Source organism: Mus pahari, chromosome 2 (assembly GCF_900095145.1).
Source record: "Mus pahari chromosome 2, PAHARI_EIJ_v1.1, whole genome shotgun sequence".
In the NCBI taxonomy this organism is placed as follows: Eukaryota; Metazoa; Chordata; class Mammalia; order Rodentia; family Muridae; genus Mus; species Mus pahari.
The window spans coordinates 150,557,468-150,577,011 of NC_034591.1; the positions used below are offsets into that span (position 1 = coordinate 150,557,468).

At 44.5% G+C, this 19,544-nt stretch overlaps 1 non-coding gene across 1 annotated transcript; it reads left to right on the forward strand.

The window, feature by feature from the left end:
• The first annotated feature begins 1,283 nt into the window (after positions 1-1,283).
• Positions 1,284-1,414, forward strand: LOC115063472. The gene has a single exon (XR_003843346.1). It is a non-coding gene; the product is annotated as a small nucleolar RNA SNORA36 family (small nucleolar RNA).
• Positions 1,415-19,544: the final 18,130 nt, after the last annotated feature.

Consider the following 19,544-nt stretch of genomic DNA (forward strand, 5'->3'; position numbering starts at 1 on the left):
TATATTGTGATTAACTTTGATGTTTAGAAATGAACCCTTAGGATCCTGACTCACCAGGATCTCAGGGAGTATCCAGGGCCATAAGAAGCTCCTTCAGGGAAAGAGTAGATTTCCCAGGCAGCTTGAAGAACCCTTTTCACAACTTGGCTTTGCAGAACCATTGAGATCAGACAGCTCCAACCCCAGAGAAACTCCACAGTAGTCAACCCCCAGGGGTCTCCCACAAAGTTGATTGAGGTAAAGGTCTTTGTTTTTCATTCCCACACAGCCCACTGGGCCACCTCCTTAAATTCTGGTCCCCAGAGAAGAAGGCCATATGCTTAGTTTGGTGTGAGGATGGATTTCCATAGGTCTCTTTTCTAGAGACTGGGGCACTGAGAATAGAGTCTCAGCAGGTCTGGATGTCAACAATGCTCACAATGCAGTATCCTAGCTGGGGCTGACTGACTGCCACAGTTAACATACTCTCTCTTTTGCAACAGGGTTCTGTCTGGGCAGCTCAGCCAGCACTTTCTCACCACACCTTCCAGGGATTGGAATTATCTTCCTGATTCTGCCCGAATCTTCTTCGTAGTCTACATGGGAATGGCCAATAGTGGTGACGTTGGAAACAATGGAATCTTTAGAAGAATAGGCATTGAAGCAAATGGCAAAGGATAGGCAACTGAGGAGATAATGGAGATACCAGCCTGAGTCTACTGTGGCATTCTGTCCGCTAAATAGAGATACAAGGATAATGTGATGAGGGTTCTGAGCACAGGACAGGAAGTCAAACTTTCCCTTTGCAACACCTTCCCTTCTTTCCCATCACACTTGGGTTTTGAGTGCTGAGCTGGACATTTGTCTTGCCAATTGGCTCTTGGGGAAAGAGGAAGGGGAGAGTTAGAGCCAGAGTTAAAGAGGTCCCCTTCCCTTGTTTAAGATACAGGTGGGAAGATGCTGTGATGTGACAAGTTGTGTCTTTAACACGATAACAGGCTCTAGATTGTGCTCATCCTTCCCCTCACCCCTGCACATGCCAAACTCCATTGGCTCTTCTCTGTGTCACAGCGTCCTGTCCTTGGCCCTGGCACTCCACAACTGCATGGTGTCTGTCCTTATGTCTCCGGCTGCTCCTTTTTGCTCCCCTTTCTGGTTCCTCCTGTCTGTCCTTTAGATGGATTTTACCTTTGTCTTTTCCCCCCTGAATCCTTTTTACTCATTTCTTTAATGATGCATTTCACATCCAAGTTTCCAGACCAGAAAATGTTGTCCGGACCTCAGATTCAAAAATTACAGTTCTTCTCCAAAGTGTTGAGTGCATTTCAGGGCTGCTTCCATGTTCTGTTAATTAAACATTGGAACATTGAAATTGGCTGAGGGAAGTGATTAAATGGAAAGTATTACTCTATTCATATACCTCTAGCTCGCATACACACATACATACATACATACATACATACACACATGCATGCATATGTACCTACATATATTCATGCATACATACACATACGTACGTACATGCATGCATACATACATAGATACATACATACATAGATATGTACCCCCAGGAGTCCATTAGCAGCTATGCCACATTGAGAGGGTGAGTGAGAGACACCCAGCGGCCCGACATCTAGGTGGCCTGTCACACTGTGGGAACCACTAAAATGTGCAACTGTGTGGAAAGACGAGAGAGAAAGAGACTTAGAGCAGTTTGCGTACTTTGTAGAGAGGCAGAGCTGAAGATGCAAGGGTGGAGAGGAGTGGCCTACTGTGCGTGGTCTGCCCTGTCATCTGAGGCTATGGTGGAGTCCCAGCCCATGCTTCCTCTGAGAACCATGTCTGTGTCCCGAGTCATATGCAGCAGCAGGGGTTAGTGTCGATCAATGTCCCTGGCTCATACTACCTCTTATGACCATGCAGATGTCCCTGGTCTGGGTTGCTTTCTGGGGCTATGTTGGTTTCCATGAGGTATTGTGCAGAGCTGGTCACACACCTCAATGGCTGAGGCACTATGGAGTGCTGGCCCCACCTCTGTGGGCAGTGGAGTTGGCCCTGTGGTGGGAGAACAGATGAGCCAGCCCTGAGGGCATGAGCTCAGTAGAGCTGGTCTGGGCACATAGCTGCCGTGAGGTGAGGTGGTATGGGCTCAGAGAGATGCCCCTGCACCCCAACCTCCATTCCTAGCCACCTGCCTGATTCAGGAGAACTGACCTCCGGGGTCATGAGGGTGATGAGGGGGCGTGGGAAGCTGGTCTCACCCTTCACCAGCTGCAGGACTTGGGAAAGTGGGTCCTGCAACCTCCCTGGGTAGCACAGTAGAGCTGGCTCAGATGGCTAGGAGCACAGGTGAGCCATCTAGAGGGTGTGAGAGCTGGAGAGCTGTCTCCACCCCTTGCCAGCTGTGGCACTGGATGAGCTAGCCTGGGCAATGATAGAGAACTTGCCTCGTTGGTTTTGGGTGTGGAAGAGCTGGTAAGCTGACCAACTCAGTTACCACCCAGGCCCAGATCCAGGGCTCTGAGTTGGCCCACCCAACATCTACCTCATCTATGAACTACTAGAACACGTGAAAGGGCCAGTCCTGCAGACCCAAAGCTGTAGGATCTCCATGACACAGGGCAACCACAGAATACTGGAGAGCAGTTCCAGTGAGAATCCAGTATTGATAGTGTAGCAGAAGTCAGAGGCCTCAAACCAGACCAATGACTCATTGCAATGAGCATATGCAAGTAAAGATGTGTGGACAAGAGTATATTGTGGGACATATTTTGACACACTACCTTGGAACAAGGCAAGATATTTTGTATGTTTTGTTTTGTATTATTTATTTATTTGCTGTTGTTATTGTTTTTGGGGGGAGGTTGGGAGAGCAGAAGATAGTTATGAAGGGACAAGAAGATGAGTAGGTTTGGGGTATGAAGAATCAATTAAAAGTTTTGTAAAATGCAGTTCTTACTGGATTTTAAAAAATTCATTTCTTACTGGAATGACACCTCTGTGCGACATGCAGACACTTTCACAATCAACAAGCAAACTCCTAACATTTTCTGTTGATTCCCATTCTTCTAAGAAATGGCTCCCCATTAGGGAAATATTCCATGATTCAGCACACTGAGCTATTGTCTTTGGGAATTTACCTAGAAAAGAAGCTATGAAGTCCCTAGATGATGTGTTCCAAACTCAGTAAGGAATTAACTAATACCAGAACCAATGTGGTGGTGGTTCCTTTCCTGATAGCGTCTGCCAGACCCTTTCCTAGAAGGTAATATTAAACCCAGTTCTCTCTCTCTCTCTCTCTCTCTCTCTCTCTCTCTCTCTCTCTCTCTCTCTCTCTCTCTGTATGTGTGTGTGTGTGTGTGTGTGTGTGTGTGTGTGTGTGTGTGTTGTGTAAAGTGTGTTCACATGTGTATGGGCAGGCTCAGGCCTATGAGAGAACGTGGAAGGCAGAGGAGGTTGTTGAGTGTTTTGCTATATTACTGTCTTATTGCTTTCAGAGAGAGACTCTCACTGAACCCAGGACTTACCATTTCAGTTAGACAGGCTAGATAGTAAGCTCCAAGGGATGCCCTAGTCACTGTGTGTTACAGTCTTGCAAGCATGTAAATTTCCTGTGGGTACTGGGATCGGAACTCAGAACCTCCCTTGGGTTTGCCTAGCAAATGCTTACTCACCTCACCAGCTTCCAAGCTCCCTTTCTACCTTTTGTAAAATTTATAATCTAGCTCTTGCCCCCCCCCAGTTCTACTCCCACAGTTCCTCATCCCATTCCTCCTCCCTCCTGTCTCCAGGAAGGTGCTCCTCTCCTACCAGGTCTCCACCCTCCCTGGGGCCTCAAGTTTCTGGAGGAATAGGTGCATCTTTTCCCACTGAGGCCAGAGCAGGCAGTCCTCTGCTGTATATGTGCCAGGGGGCTTGGACTAGCCAGTGTCTGCTGTCTGACGGGTGGCTCTGTATCTGGGAGCTCCCAGGGCTCTGGGTTAGTTGAGACCGCTGCTCTTCCTATGGAGTCACCTCCTCTTCAGCTTCTTCAATCCTTCCCCTAACTCAACCACAGGGTCTCTGACTTCAGTTTAATGGTTGGGTGTAAGTATCTGTGCCTGCCTCAGTCAGCTGCTGTTTGGGCTTCTCAGAGGGCAGCCATGCCCGGCTCCCGTCTGTAAACACATTGTAGCACCAGTAATAGTGTCAGGCCTTAGTGGTTCCCTGTCAGATGGATCCCAAGTTGGGCCTGTCACTGACCTGCCTTTCCCTCAGTCTCTTCTCCATTTTTGTCCCTGCAGTTCTTTTAGACAGGAACAATTCTGAGTCAGAACTTTTGACTGTGGGTTGGTAACCCCATCCCTCCATTTGTGGCCCTGTCTATCTACTGGAGGGGGACTCTTTGAGTTCCCTCTCCCCACTGTTGGGCATTTCATCTAAGGTCACTCCTATTGAGTCCTGAGAGGCTCTTACCTCCCAGGTCTCTGGTACTTTCTAGAGGGTCCCCCTACCTTCCAACTCACAAGGGTGCATATTTTCATTCATTCTGGTGGCCCTCTGTTCTTCTCTCCTGTCTCCCCATACCCTGTCCTGTTCCCCCTTTCCCTTCCCCCTCCCTTTCCCACACAGGTCCCTCCCTCTCTCTGCCTCCTGTGATTACTTTCGTCCCCCTTTCAAGTGGGACTGAAGCATCCTCACTTGGGCCTTTCTGTTTGTTAAACTTAAGTTCTATGGGTTCTAGCCTAGCTAGGTATTGCATAATTTTTAGCTAATATCCACTTATTAGTGAGTACTTACCATGCATGTCCTTTTAGATCTGAGTTACCTTACTCAGGATGATATTTTTAGTTCTATCCATTTGCCTGCAAATTTCATGATGTCCTATTCTTAATAGCTGCATAGTATTCCATTGTGTAAATGAATCTCATTTTCTATATCCATTCTTCCATTGTGAGACATCTGGGTTGTTTCCAGCTTCTGGAACAAATAAGGCTGCTATGAGCATAGTGGAGCATATGTCCCTGTGGTATGGTGGGGCACCTTTTGGGTATAAGCCCAAGAGTGGTATAGCTGGGTCTTCAGGTAGAACTATTTCTAATTTTCTGAGGAGCTGGCAGATTTATTTCCAGAGCAGTTGTACCAATTTGCAATCCCATCAGCAGTGGAGGAGTGGGTGTTCCTCTTTCTCCACATCCTTGCCAGCATGTGCTGTCACCTGAGGTTTTGATCTTAGCCATTCTGTTTGAGGTAAGGTGGAATCTCAGGGTCGTTTTGATTTGCATTTCCCTGGTGACTAAGGACTTTTAACATTACTTTAAGTGCTTCTTAGCCATTCGAGATTTCTCTGTTGCGAACTTTCTGGTTAGCTCTGTACTCCATTTTTAATTGGGTCATTTGGTTTTCTGGAGGTTAGCTTCTTGAGTTGCCAATATATTTCAGATATATAAACAATTATTGGATGTAGAGTTAGTGAAGATTATTTTTCCCAATCTGTAGGCTGCTGATATGACCTAGTGACTGTGTCTTTTTCCTTACAGAAGCTTTTCAGTTTTGTGAGGTCCCATTTATCAATTGTTAATGACATTTTTTTTTCACTTCTTTCTTAATGCCCACCCCCATGTTGGAAGAAACTAAAGTGTAGAAACTTTTGAGGGAGATCAGTGGTTTATGGTGGAGGGAGGGTAGCTCAGGTCAGCCGTGGCAACAAAGCAGAGTGAATATCAGCATCAGCTCTGGGCTTGGAGAGGCAGAAGAAGGGAATCGAGGGGGCACCTGGAGGGGCAGTTTGCGAAACACTGACTTGGATGGAGATCTGGCTCCACAATCCATTCTTGGAAGCTGTGCTGGGATTCTGGATGATATTTTTAGAGGTTGAGTCTCCCAGGAACAGTTCAGCAGAGATTCTCAGAGCTCAAGGGCAATGGCTCAGTTCCTGAGTTCTCCTCTTCTTGGTAAGCAAAGCAAAGTACTATGGATGGAAATTCAGGGCCAGTGTTTAGCTAGACATTCCGTACTCCTCCTACTTGGAGCCCCAGATCCCATTCAAAATTTAATGACTTGTCTGGGGGCAAAATCAAAGTAGGTCTGGGGCTAGGGGAGAATTGTTTTTCCAGAGGCCCAAGGGACATGAGGGATCTTCACTAAAGGCAAGTTCAGTTAATGAGTACAGTGAAAATCTAGTCTCTACTCATAGACACAACCCCAAGATACTACACTCTGTTTCTCAATGGACAGGGTAGATGTGATGGTTTGTATATGCTCAGCCCAGGGGGTGGTATGATTAGAGCATATGGCCTTTTGGAGTAGGTGTGTTATTGTGGATGTGGGTTATAAGACTCTTATTCTAGCTGCCTGGACGTCAGTATTCTGCTAGCAGCCTTCAGATGAAGATGTAGAACTCCCAGCTTCTCCTGCACCATGCCTGCCTGGATGCTGCCATGCTTCCTACCTTAATGATTATGGACCACACCTCTGAACCTGTAAACCAGCCCCAATTAAATGTTGTCCTTTGCGGGGCAGTGGTGGCGCATGCCTTTAATTCTAGCACTTGGGAGGCAGAGACAGGCAGATTTCTGAGTTCGAGGCCAGCCTGGTTTACAAAGTGAGTTCCAGGACAGCCAGGGCTATACAGAGGAACCCTGTCTCAAAAAAAAAAACAAAAAAAAAAAAAAAAAAAAAAAAAACCAAACCCAAAAACAAAACCAAAAAATGTTGTCCTTTATAAAACTTGCCTTGGTCATGGTGTCTGTTCACAGCAGTAAAACCCTAACTAAGATCGCAGAACAGATCAATCTGAGCTTTGGAATTCTTTGGGATATTTCTAATCAATATTTAACATTCAAAGCACAGAAACCCTAAATGGCCATGAGCATACAGCAATAACATAAACTTATTAAGTTAAACTTAAGGGAATGTAAACTTCAATCAGGATTTAGTAGTTCTGTGGGCCTAGCGAATTGTAATTGGGAGTTTGCAGAGATGGCTCATTAGGTATGGGGACCCGAGTTCAGATCCTCAAAATCCATATGAAGCTGGCTGCTGTAGTTGATCTATAACTCCAGTGCTCCTACATGAAATAATCAGTGTCCCAAAAGTTCAGTGACCCCCAGATGGGCATGCACACTAGCAAGCAAAAGAAGCTTCCTCATGTAAGGTGGAAGCATAGGACTGACTCCTAAGGCTGTCCTCTGTCACATGTGCATGCACACAAACACATCATCACCATCATTGTACACACATACAGGCAGAAAACGATGAACAATATTGGGATTGGATAAGAAATGCAAAGGTGTTTTAAAATGAAATCACATGTGCTTGCAGGGGAATGGCTGGACATTCTACAACATGTCAGTTCTTTTATTTAGTAAATATTTATTGATATTAATTCAGTCTTTATTTCTGATTTTTTCCTTCATGACACTATTCATGTTTTTGAATCTATCTATCTATCTATCTATCTATCTATCTATCTATCTATCTGTCTGTCTGTCTGTCTGTCTGTCTGTCTGTCTGTCTATCTATCTAATCTATCTATCAACATCGGACCACAGGAATCAAGGCAAGCAGACTCTGTGTTCCAGAATGCCCTTAATTGGCTTAAGTCCATTGGCACACTTTAAACCTCTGCCCACAGAGTTTTGTATCTAGGTGGAGGGAAAACCTATATTCCAATCATAGCGAATACTAAAGTATTCCCTTGGAATTATGAAACTGAAATGTGCCCCCTCCCACTGGATATGACTAAAACATTACAGCCCTGACTGTGGCTGGTCGCCATCCTTGTTTGAGTTCAATTTTCTTTTATTTGCTACTGAAACCCTGCCAATTTGACCTAGTAATTTGAATTCTAGGGATCTACCCTAATAAAATGATCATAAATTCACACAAAAATCCATCCCAAGTACACTGTGATTTGTAAGGGTAAATTAGGAAACAGCCTACACACAGGTCCCCATATGGGCTAAGGTTAAATAAATTATATTATGTGCATATGATGGAATTTTATGAAACAAATACAAATCATATTTCTGAGGAATACTTAATGACCTTAGGAAATGCCTATAGCATAGCACAAAATACAGAAGAGAAGGTATAAAATTGGATTCATGTAATGTGATCTCATGATCTTATTTACATATAGAGAGATAGGAAGGAAACATACCAGACTATTAACAGTTATTTATGGGACATTTTTACCACCCTCTTTTTGTGCTTTAATTCTTAAAAAAAGTACATATATTTCTTTTAAAATTAGACAGAAATTCAATAAACATGAGCAGTGTTTTATAGATTTGACCGTTTGACAAAGACCCCAAGGGGTGGCATTGCGCTCATTTTCTATCTATTGAACCGTATATTTGAATCTTGTGCTAGGCGGCTGTTCTGAGGGAGCACGTCCTTAAACTCTCTCACCCTTTGCTCAGCCTTGGCATTTTATGGAGATCGGCCCTGCAGAGAAATTAGGCTTTGAGTAGAGGAAAACGTTTCTTGCCAAAGAAATGGGTCTGTGGCCCACTTCTCCTAGGGGTTTACTGCTGCTAATATTATTGTTATTATTATTATTATTATTATTATTATTATTATTAATTATGTCTATTTTGTGTATGTACATTGATGTGCACGCGTACATGTATATTTGTACAATGTGTGTGCCCGTACATGCATGTGGAGGTCAGAGGTTGATGTAGAGTGTCTTCGTCATTTCTCTCTACATTATATAATGATACAAAGTCTCTCACCAAGCCCAGAGCCCATGGGTTCAGTTATTCTACCTATCTAGATTGCTCCAGAGATTTTTGTTTTCTACTTCAAGAGTACTGAGATTACAGGAGAAAAGCAGCCCCACCCCCCACCCCCACTTATGTGGGTGCTGAGATGTGACTGTTGTCTTCATGCTTGCCCTGCAAGTGCCTTGCCCACAGAGCTGTGTGCCCAGCTCGGGGTTTACATCTTGAAGCCACGAGACGTGGAATCTGAGGTTCTTCAGACTGTCCCTCCTAGTCACCTCCCAGAGCTTAGGGTTAGGGCTGTCATCGCATATTGCAGATGGGAAACTGAAATGCACTGGGAAGTGAGTCACCCACAGCCAGACTGTGACACAGCCACAAAGAAACGGTGGCAGAGCAGGACCATCTGCTGTTCCACTTACAGGTGTGATCCCTAGGCTAGCTTGGCACCCGGAGCTACGTTTCCCAGGTTGGACCGGAAGGCAGCATCCCCTATCGAGCAGGCCAGCACCACAGCAGCTCAGATCAATCACAGCAGAAGTTCTAAGGCAGGAGCTCTGAAAGCAGCAACTCCATTTCTCTATTTGTATTTGGAAAGTTCATGTTGACACTGTATCAAATTCAGGGAGGGATCCCAAGACTTGCTTGTAAAAAGCTGGGCCTCCTTTACTTCTCTCGCTAGTCCCCAGCTTCTCCCCTTCTCATCTCTCCCCCTCCCTTCATTTCTTCCCCAGTTCCTCTCCTTCCACTTTCCATCTTCCCATACCCACCCACTTCCTTCTTCCTATGTCAGTGGTCTGTGTCTCTAATGGCTTCCGATTGCTAAGACTGAAGTAGTGCTCTACAGGACTATGTAGTGGCTACATCAGGAGCTGCCTTTTCCATCATCCCCATGGCTAAGGTATGAAACTGTTCTTAGTTGTGCCCTCATCAGGGCACAGAACCTTTCAATCATTCCTATTTAGGCTCAGAGAGCCAATATTGTTCCGAATGAGCTGACTTCTAAATGCATGGTGGACTTGGGATGAGTGTGTTCATAACTTCTACAACGTCTCAGATCTTGCTTCTTTGCGCTTTGTAGTATCTATAATGTGATGCGTGCCAATGTACTTCTGATTTTTCCTGCAGCCTGGTTATGTCATGGCTGAACTCCCTGCTTCTGGCTCTACCAAAAGATCATCTCAGCAACTTTATCTTCCTTGCTTACCTGCAGTTCTCAGTTTTGGCAATGTTCCTTAATGAGGACAGGACAAGGAGCAGGGAAGACATAAACAAATACCTGTTCACTCCAGATAGGGCACTGAAGACAGACCAAAGAAACGATCCCACCCAGGTCTCGTTTGGTAAATCAGTGGGCTTGTTTGGGTTACTGAGTGGGAGGTCACTTGTATGAGTGACTCAGGCAGCCCCCCTCAGTGTGGGTGGTGATGGATGATTGATAGCTCACTAGTGCTGTATCACTGGGTTCTCTGCATGGTTCATGGGCAGCTCTAGCCCTGAAGAGCCTCATCCTCCCTCCAGAATTGCCTTCTGGTTACATAACATCTGGAAGGGACCTTGTGAGTCTTCTAAGGCACTGGTGAATGTTACAAAACTCTGAGCCTCCTTCCTCTCCCCAGGATAGAATATTTAAATAGATAAAGAAGAGACAACCACAGAGCATGGGCCATTTATCTTGCAGGTTCTGAGAGCTTCACTTCTGACATTAGATTTTCAGTAGGGATCAAAGTCCTGAGAGAATAAACAAGTACAGAGAGCCCTGAAGTCAGGCAAACGCCACCCAAAGTGTCACAGAGAGTGTCAGGTAGGACAGGAGCTAATGTCCCTGAGAGCTGGGATCAAACCTGGCTTATTACAGCCTTTCTGGCCATGAGCATATGGCTAGTTTCAGGAAAGTTAGTCTAATTCAGTTCTCACCTTACCCTGCTTTTAGTAAGAGATAAATGGAAAGTAAATAGACCCACACATGTGCATTTCTAAATCAAGACCTCAAGGAAACGCCTTCTAAAGTTGAATGCAGTTTGACCTGTGAACACTTCCAGCAGCTCTCTGAAGCTTAACCAACATTTACTGAGTTATGTCTGTGAGGGGTCAGTCTCAGGATGAGATGATTTCAGTATCCCAGCCAACTCTCCAATTGCTTAGTAGACATTGTCACCATCCCATCTTATCCATGAAAAGACTGAGGGTAATAAAGGCAAAGAATCCTCTCAAAAACCACTGGCCAGTGACAGAGTGTGGCTTCAAGTGCAGCATGTGACTCTAGCCAGCTGCCTTGTTTGTGGAAAATGGACTTATAGTTGATTTTTTCTTCCTGTCTTGTAAGATTTTATGTCCCACATACCAGAAAGTGGAGTTCAAGCCTGCCTGGCTGAGGAAGGCCACAGCAGGCAGAAGGAGCTCACAAGGGAGCCTCCTTTGTGTTCTCTCATTCTATTCATGTCTGTATCCTGCCTCCTTCTCAAAGAGGAAAAGGGGGCCTCTCTTGCATAGTGATCAAGAGCCTTCTCTCCACTTCTAATCCACACTGATGGATTAGAATCCTGGCTCGGTCACTAGCTTTGTGACTTGGAAAAGGGGAACACTTCTTTAAATCTCGGTGCATCTGAAATGTAACATGAGGCTAACGATCATGCCTCATTCCTAAGTTTCTCAAAAGGTAACACAATAGTACGCTTATACAAGTTGTTTTCTGGCACACAATACATGTACAATAAAATGGTCACCTGGGCTTCCTATAGATAGCAGCCAGCATGGGTGTGAAAGTGGCTGTGGAGGCCTTGAAAACTAATTTCCTTGTCTCCAGTAGAGAAGAAGATGTCTACAAACTGTGACCTAGCAACTCGGCTACTCTGTGTACATGGAAATATTCGCATCTATATCATTTGTGATTAGGAGAGGAGAATGAAAAAATCAGGAGATAGCATTGCAATGGAGTCCCAGATCCACAAAGGCTGGGGGGGGGGGACAGCTTAGTGCACACAGACCAACCCAGATGATGTTCACCAAGACAATGAATACAGAGTTGCAGAAGCATGGATACAGAACTGGCTTAGAAAGACGTAAGTACTTTTACCTTAAGCAAGGTATAAGTGCTTGTGAAAGGAAAGCAGAGCAGAACAATAAATATGGTGTTTGCCAGGAAAACAAAGGGAGTGGAGCTGTACCTCCAGTCATCTCGTTGTAGAATAGTCTCTTTTGCTACCTGACTTGTAGGGAAATGGAGCAGCAGGCAGAATTCCAGCAGGGCCCTTAAGAGTCTCCCCATGTGATGCTCGTGCCCCTCCCCCAGTTGTCCAATTGAATCTGGACCAGGTTCTGCTGTGGAAGGGATCTTGCAGAGATAGTTAAAGTTCTATACTAGCAGAGTTCAACTCAGCCCCCAGGATAAGATTGCTCTAGATGGGCTGAGTCCTTTAAAACTGGGATAAGTACCGCAGAGTCAGAGCATGGGAGGCATCTAGCATGAGGAAATCTCTTGGCTAGCATGACATTGAAGAAGGCCATGTCCTGGAGAAGCCAGAGTGCTCTGCATACTCTGAAGTTATTCTGTTGACCATCAGCAAGGATAAGGGAAATGTGGTCCCGAAGCAACAAGGAATTGAATTCTGCCTACCAACTTGAATGTGTCCAGAAATGATCAGAGCAGTGGTGGAGGTCAGTGATGAAAATGGAGTCCAAATGTGAGTCTGAGTGTTTCTAAGAGGTACTGCCAGGCTGGGCTTCCGGAATGTCTGAGAGGAAACGAGGACTGTTTTATACAGCAACTTGTCATGCAACGGTAGAAAACTAGCACCGTTACCTAGCACTAGATAAAAGAGTCTTATCTATAGAATTGTGTTACCTCTTAAATATCTCCTACCGCTCACTAGACGCAGCTGGAACTGGTTGGAGATGAGCGGCTTTGCCAAGTTCTACTAGAAAATAATGAACTGGAAAAAGAAGCCGTGTGTCCAGCACATAGCGAAAAAAATCACTAAATGTTGGATTATCAACAAGGCAGGTCAGTGTGACATGGCTGAAGCAAATTTAGCAGTGACACGGGGGCCACAGTGAGTGGTCGGAGTGTGCTCTGTGAGAGAGAAAGCCTTCAATGGAGCAGGTGGGTGGCCCTCTGGGCAGCTTTCTTGAGCCTGTGGGATTCAAGCTGGTGTGCTTCCACTGGATGCAAACTCTTGATCCTCTAAGGTACTTGGGGTTCTTACAGGGTTATTTATTTTTGGTTGGGAGGGAGAGAGCAGGAGAAAGAGGTGTGTCTGTGTTGGGAAAAGCCTTATTGAATTGGCCAGGTGATCACCCTGCAGTTGTCATAAGAATTAGTACTTGTGGCTGTGGAGATGGGGCAGTTGATAGAGTGCTCGCCTTGCGAGTATGAAGTCTTGAGTCCTAGTTCCCCGAACCCACATAGTCACAGAAACATGTGTGTTTAAGCCCAGCAATGGAAAGGTAGACACAGGTTTATCCCTGGGGTTTTCTGGTAAGCTCTCTTAACCTATTTGGTCCATTGCAGGCCATTGTGAAAACTTGTCTGAAAAAAGATAGAAAAGAAAAGAAGAAACCAGGAATGTTGTCGTTCTATAAAAGCCACAGAAGTTTGACTTGTCTGCTGATTCCTTTTTTTTTTTTTTTTTTTTAATGGAGAAATAACACTCTTGGGAGCCGAGACAGTCTTGGGATCTCTCTCTCTCTCTCTCTCTCTCTCTCTCTCTATATATATATATATATATATATATATGTGTGTGTGTGTGTGTGTGTGTGTGTGTGTGTGTGTGTGTGTGTGATATGTGTGTGAAATAGAGACAGACAAAGAAATGGGGAGGGAGAGAGAGAGAGAGAGAGAGAGAGAGAGAGAGAGAGAGAGAGAGAGAGGAGAGCAGAAGAAACTAAGTCAAGGAGGGCTAAATGGAAGGAGTGATGGAGATCTGAAAGACAAGTTGGAATTTCCTGGGGACAAGGAGGGGATGATCCAGGCAGAGGCATCATGGCACAGGCACTCTCTAGGGCGGGATACAAGATGAGAAGAAGAGAGTGGAGGACTGTGGGCTAGTGGCATCTTTGTTTCCTTGAGGGCAGAATCCTGGTCTCAGGGAACCCCGCCAGGCTAACAGTGAGTGTTGTTATTGAAAGTGTAACCTGGAAGACTTGTGGTCTGCGCCGTCACTGTGCGGATAATTTAATTTGTTGGCCTGATACTCTAACGGGGCCACCTTAGTCCCCTTCATATCTTTAATGTTACAGATAATGTGTTGTACTTTGAATATAGAAAATTCCTCCTCCATGCCCCTGCCCCCCATCAGCTCCCGGTGTCGCATGCCTGGTCCATGGTTGGGGATATTCCTTTCTCCTTTCGAAGGTTGTGTCATCTTTAAGGTACAGACCGTTGCTGAGAGAAGGAGACCACTGGCATCCGGCCTTGAGGTTTCATAGTGTGGCTCCATTTCCTGTCTACTTTCTCCTTCCTGATGAAATGTGATCAGCTGCCTCCTAACCCTTCTGTACAACTATGACCTGTACCTCTTAAAATGTGAGCTGAACAAACCCTTTCCCCCTAACTTCTTGTTAGATATTTGATGATGGAAATGAAGATGTCTAATGCACCCTGAGTCAGTCCATTGTCCCATTGCTGTGATAAGACACTTTAATCCAGTCAACTTACTGGAAGAAGGGTTTGGTTTGCCTCTCAGTCTTAGGCCATGGACCATCACAGTGGACAAGTCGTGGTAGGGGGAGCTTGAAGAGGCTTGTTACATTGGTTTGTAGTCAGAAACAAAGAGCAATGAATGCTTACGATCTGCTCAATTTCTCCTTTTTAGTCAGTTTAGGCCATTGAAGGGAATGGTGGAATACATGGTGCCCAGTGGGCAGCTCTTTACCCTAATCAAAAGAAATCTTCAGAGGCCCAGCTAGATGCTAACGTGCTTTCCATGATCCTTCACAGGCATGGCTAGAGGGTAACCTAATTTAATCTCCCAGGTGATTCTAAGTCCTGTTGAGTCGATGATCAGTATTAACCATCAAAGCATCTATCCTTGCCAACTTGACACTCAATCAAATACTTTTAAAGTCACAAGTTTCTATCCCTTGTCTCCCAAGGATTTTTGGCCATCTTATAATGCAAAATAAGGTTAGTCCAACTTCAAAAGTCCCTAGAGTTTTCAAAAGATCCTACATTGCTTAACAGTCCAAAGTCCAGGCCTTATCTGAGGTTTAAGGCAATCACTTAGTTTTGCGTCCCTATACCAGCAAAATCCAAATCCCACAGCTCCATGTCTGGCGTGGTTGGCATGGGATGCAATTGTCTTGGCTTTAAAGGGCTTAGGTTAGCCTCATCCTCCCAGCTCTGCTACCCATGACACACAATGTCGCTTTCTTAGCCTGGCTTCTCTCTAGGCCTGTGGCTTTCCTTGGTGAACTTCTGCTCCTAGCATCTCCAACATCTTACAGTCTTCAGTGCAATTTATGCTTAACACCAAAGCTTTATATGTAGAGGTATATACGTACATGTGTATGTTTGTATGTATGTATGTACGTACATATATATGTACATACATATGTATGCATGTAGAGGTCTTCTGCTCCTCCTTTTAGGAATGATAAACCTGCCTTACATTGCCTGGCAGTGACAACTCTTTGTAACCAGGGTTCAAGATTCTATGACTTCTTCCATTTTACATCTTTCATGCCTGCAAAGGCAGTAGCCCATAGATGATGCTTAAGTTGCTGCCTCTCAAACACTAGTCCCACCAGCTTCTGTGTGCTGACTCTTGGGAAATGCTTCTCTAGGTAACTCTTCAGCATCATTTCCATCTCCTTTAAGTTCTCTCCTTTCTGACAAATTTGGCTTTTCATGAAATGAAGCCATTACTAGATGGAGTTTTGCCCTCATGGTACCTTTCCACTGTCCTAGCACAAAGTACCAGGTTTCCATTTAATGGTGCTGAGCTCTCTCGCACCTGAGGTTTCAATGCCAATACATTGCTATGTTAAGCAAGTAATCAAAGTTAATATCAAGTCTGCCTTGTCTCTAAGTTTAAATTCATTCACACATTTTCCTCACCAAGCTGCATGTTTTACATCTCTTTTGCTTCATCTTGTTGCTCATTCATGGAAGGCCTGAATGAGAGAAAGAAGTAGTAACCACCAGACTGATAATTATCCCTCATTGATTTCCCGTCCTAGATAAATTACTCCATTACTTTTAAATTCAGCTCACTTAGGTACTGAAGTGAGGGTACATGGGTAGGACATAACTAGATCCTTGGCCAGAGCAGGAATGGTACTTAGCCCTGTTTCTGAGAGAGTCTTTGTTTCTCTCTGAAACGTTATGAGCTAGGTCTCAGTACTGGTTAGTTTTCATGTCACCTTGACCCAAGTGAGGGTCATCTGGGAAGATAGAATCTTAAGAGACTGCCTTTTAATTCCGTAGGGAATATTTTTAATATCAGATCACTGTGGGCCGTGCTGTCCCTGGGCTGGTGGTTCTGTGTTCTATTTGAAAGCAGGCTGAACAAGCCAGAAGAGGCAAGCCAGTAAGCAGCGCTCCCATATCCTCTGCATCCATTTCTACCTCCAGGTTCCTGCTTTGGGTCTCCTGCCCTGACTTTTCTGAGTGATGGTCTGTTACCTGGAAGATGAAATAAACCCTTTCCTCCTAAAGTTGCTTTTGGTCGTGGTATTTTATTAGTAATAGGTTTTTTCTCTTTTTCTTTCTTTCTTTTTTTTTTTTTCCAGACAGGGTTTCTCTGTGTAGCCCTGGCTGTCCTGGAACTCACTCTGTAGACCAGGCTGGCCTTGAACTCAGAAATGTGTTCAGAAATGTGCCTCTGCCTCCCAAGTGCTGAGATCAAAGGCATGTGCCACCACTGCCTGGTTTAGTGATAGAATTCTTAATGAAAACAGACTCCACGATCTGCATTACCCATGGCATTCTAGTGTTAGAAACACCCACCAGAGTGGGCCATTTTGCTCTACTCCAGAACTCCAGAGCTTCTGTGGCTCAAAGTTCCAAACCCCTCCCTATTCTTCCCATACACCAGCCCCAAAAGCTGAAGAAACATGTGATCAGGCTTATCATAGCCTGAGACCAACAGCCCTTCTTGCTATCTTCATTTTAGTTGTTCTTTTGTTTTTGTTCTGTAGGGGTTTTGGTTATTTTCCCTATAGCTTTAAAGCCTTAACAAACATTTAATTAAGGAAGGGTTTTCTTTGGTCCACATTTCCAGGGTATGAAGAAATCATGGCAGCTCGAGCTTAAAGCTGCTGGCCACACTTGATCCACAGTCAGGAAGCAGAGAGTTATGGATGCTGGTCATTAGTTCATTTTCTCCTTTTTATCCAGCAGAGGACCCCAGTCTATGAAATGGTGGCCACATACACTGGGCTTCCTCCCCTAACCTAATCAAGAAAATCCCTCACAGACATGGCAAACAGCTAACCCACTCAAGATCATTCCTTAGAGGTGTGTCCAGAGGTTTGTCTCTGAGGTGATTCTAGGATCTGTCAAGATGATCATATTGACTGTCAAGCCTGGTTTGCTGTTCCGTGATTACTGAGTGCCTACTGTGTGTTCACAACGAACAAGGAATGCTGGCTAGCCTCCTACTCCTCTTTTGTCTTTGAATCATTATGTCCCTCACAACGAACAAGGAATGCTGGCTAGCCTCCTACTCCTCTTTTGTCTTTGAATCATTATGTCCCTTAATCTGCTGTGGAGAAAGTATTGTCATAGCTACTGATAGACTGATAGAATGAGGGTGGGACTTGTTCAGGTCTCTCAAATGCCAAGGCCAGGATTCCAGTCTTAAAATCATTCCAGATTCCATTGAAGACTGGGAAGTAGAGTACATACCCAAGTCTCCATGTTCTCTCACTGGGGAGGGTTGACTAAGGCAAACAGACACAGCATCACTGTGCATGAATATAGCCATTTCCCAGTAGGGCCCACATGCTATCTGGACCACAGAGGGGCTCAGTGACATGTGCCTGTATCTGATGACAATAAAGCAGTGGACCACTTAGGTTTTGAAACAGGGGAGGGAATCTGGTAGCAAGATGAGTCATAATTTCTTCCCGTATTCAGCCTTCTGTGAGGGTTGTCATCTCTAGAGTCTGTTTCTTCACAAGTAAACTCAGTCTGGGAGTTTTTAATTTTTTAGTTTTTGGCTGGAACAGCATTTTGGCAGCCTTTGATGTCAGTTTGTCCTGATGGGGCTGATACTAGTTTTGCTTATTTGCTGAACATGGCATCTGCCAGTTTTTACTTCTGTTCAGTTGCAATTTCTTCTCCCATGCTTTGCTAGGAACTCATGGAGGAAAGCGTCTTTCACCAATTTCTCACCCACTCGTTTTGATAATCACTGGTTATTTACTAACTCCTTAATTCTTCTCTATTTGCTTGTTCTTTCAAGGAAATATTTATGCCTGTGAAAGTTTTTATACTTACAAACAGTGAATTTTATTGTGATATGAATGTAACATGAGGATTATTTTGTTTAAAGCATGAAGCCGTGTATGGCGGTGCACATCCATAATCCCAGCACACAAGGGAGTGAGGCTGTGAAATTAGGAATGTAAGGCTAGCCTCAGCTACATGCTGAGTTCTAGGTGAGGCCATGGTTGAAGAGTAATTTATGTTTAGTCTTTTTGAGTGTGTCTTGACAACATCATACTTGTATGCAATGCACTGTGATTCCATCTGCTCCCTCATTTTCTCTCACCCTCCCTTTTCCTCACCAGCCCCCCTTCTTCCTAATTAGTCCCCCATAGAACTCAGATTACTCTGTTGCTTGCTTTCTTAGTTTCTGTTCTTCAGGTCCCATGTTGTTGTGTGGTCATGATTAAACTCAGCCATCTCTCAATCAGTGTTTGCACCAGTTATGATTTCCCATTTGGCCATCACCCTCGACCCCCATGAAAGAGGCTGTATGTAAGTGTGTGTGTGTGTGTGTGTGTACACACTTGGCCACTACCTGTGTGTGTGTATTGTGTGAGTGTGTGTGTGCTGTGTGTACTATGTAAATGTGTTGTGTGGGCATATTGTGTGAATAGTGTGAGCATGTGTGTTGTATGGATATATTGTATGAATGTGTGTTTCCTGATTGTACCTGTATGTGAGGGGTAGGTGTGTGTGTGTGATGTGTACATGCATGTGCATATACTTGCATGTGTATGTGTTGTATGTGCATGTGTGTATGTATGAGTATATGTGTGTTTGTATGTGTGTTGTATGTGCTGTGTGTGTATGTTATGTAAGTATATGTGTGTGGTGCATGTGTGTGGTGTGTGTATGTGTGTGCTGTGTGAGTTTATGCATATCTGATGTGTGTGTGAATGTGTTGTGTCTTGTATGAGTGTGTTGTCTGAGTTTGATTTGTGTATGTGTGTTTATATCTGCGAAGGCCAGAGCTTAACATGACGTATCTTTCTAGAATGCTTTCAACCTTATATTGTGTGACAGGGTTTCCCTTGAACCCAGAATTTACTGATTTGCCTCGTGTATCTACTCAGCTTGCCTGGAGAACCTTTGTCGCTGGCTCTCGAGTACTAGAATTACAGCCAAGCTGCCATGTGATGCCTGGCATTTATGTAGGTTATGGGTACTGAAGTCTGGGTCTCACGCTTGCTCAGTGATTGCTTTTCCCATGGGGTCATGTCCCCAGCACCACATGAATATCTTAATTGGAGAATTATCTACTTTGATTCTTAGCCAACTTTGTCAGTTTATAATGCTAAAAACTTGAATCTAGTTGCACATATTAGGTATTAATTCCTCTTTGGATATATAGTTGGCAAATATTTTCTTTTAAACAAACAAACAAACAAACAAACACAAATGCTAACACAATCTTTTCTTTCCCC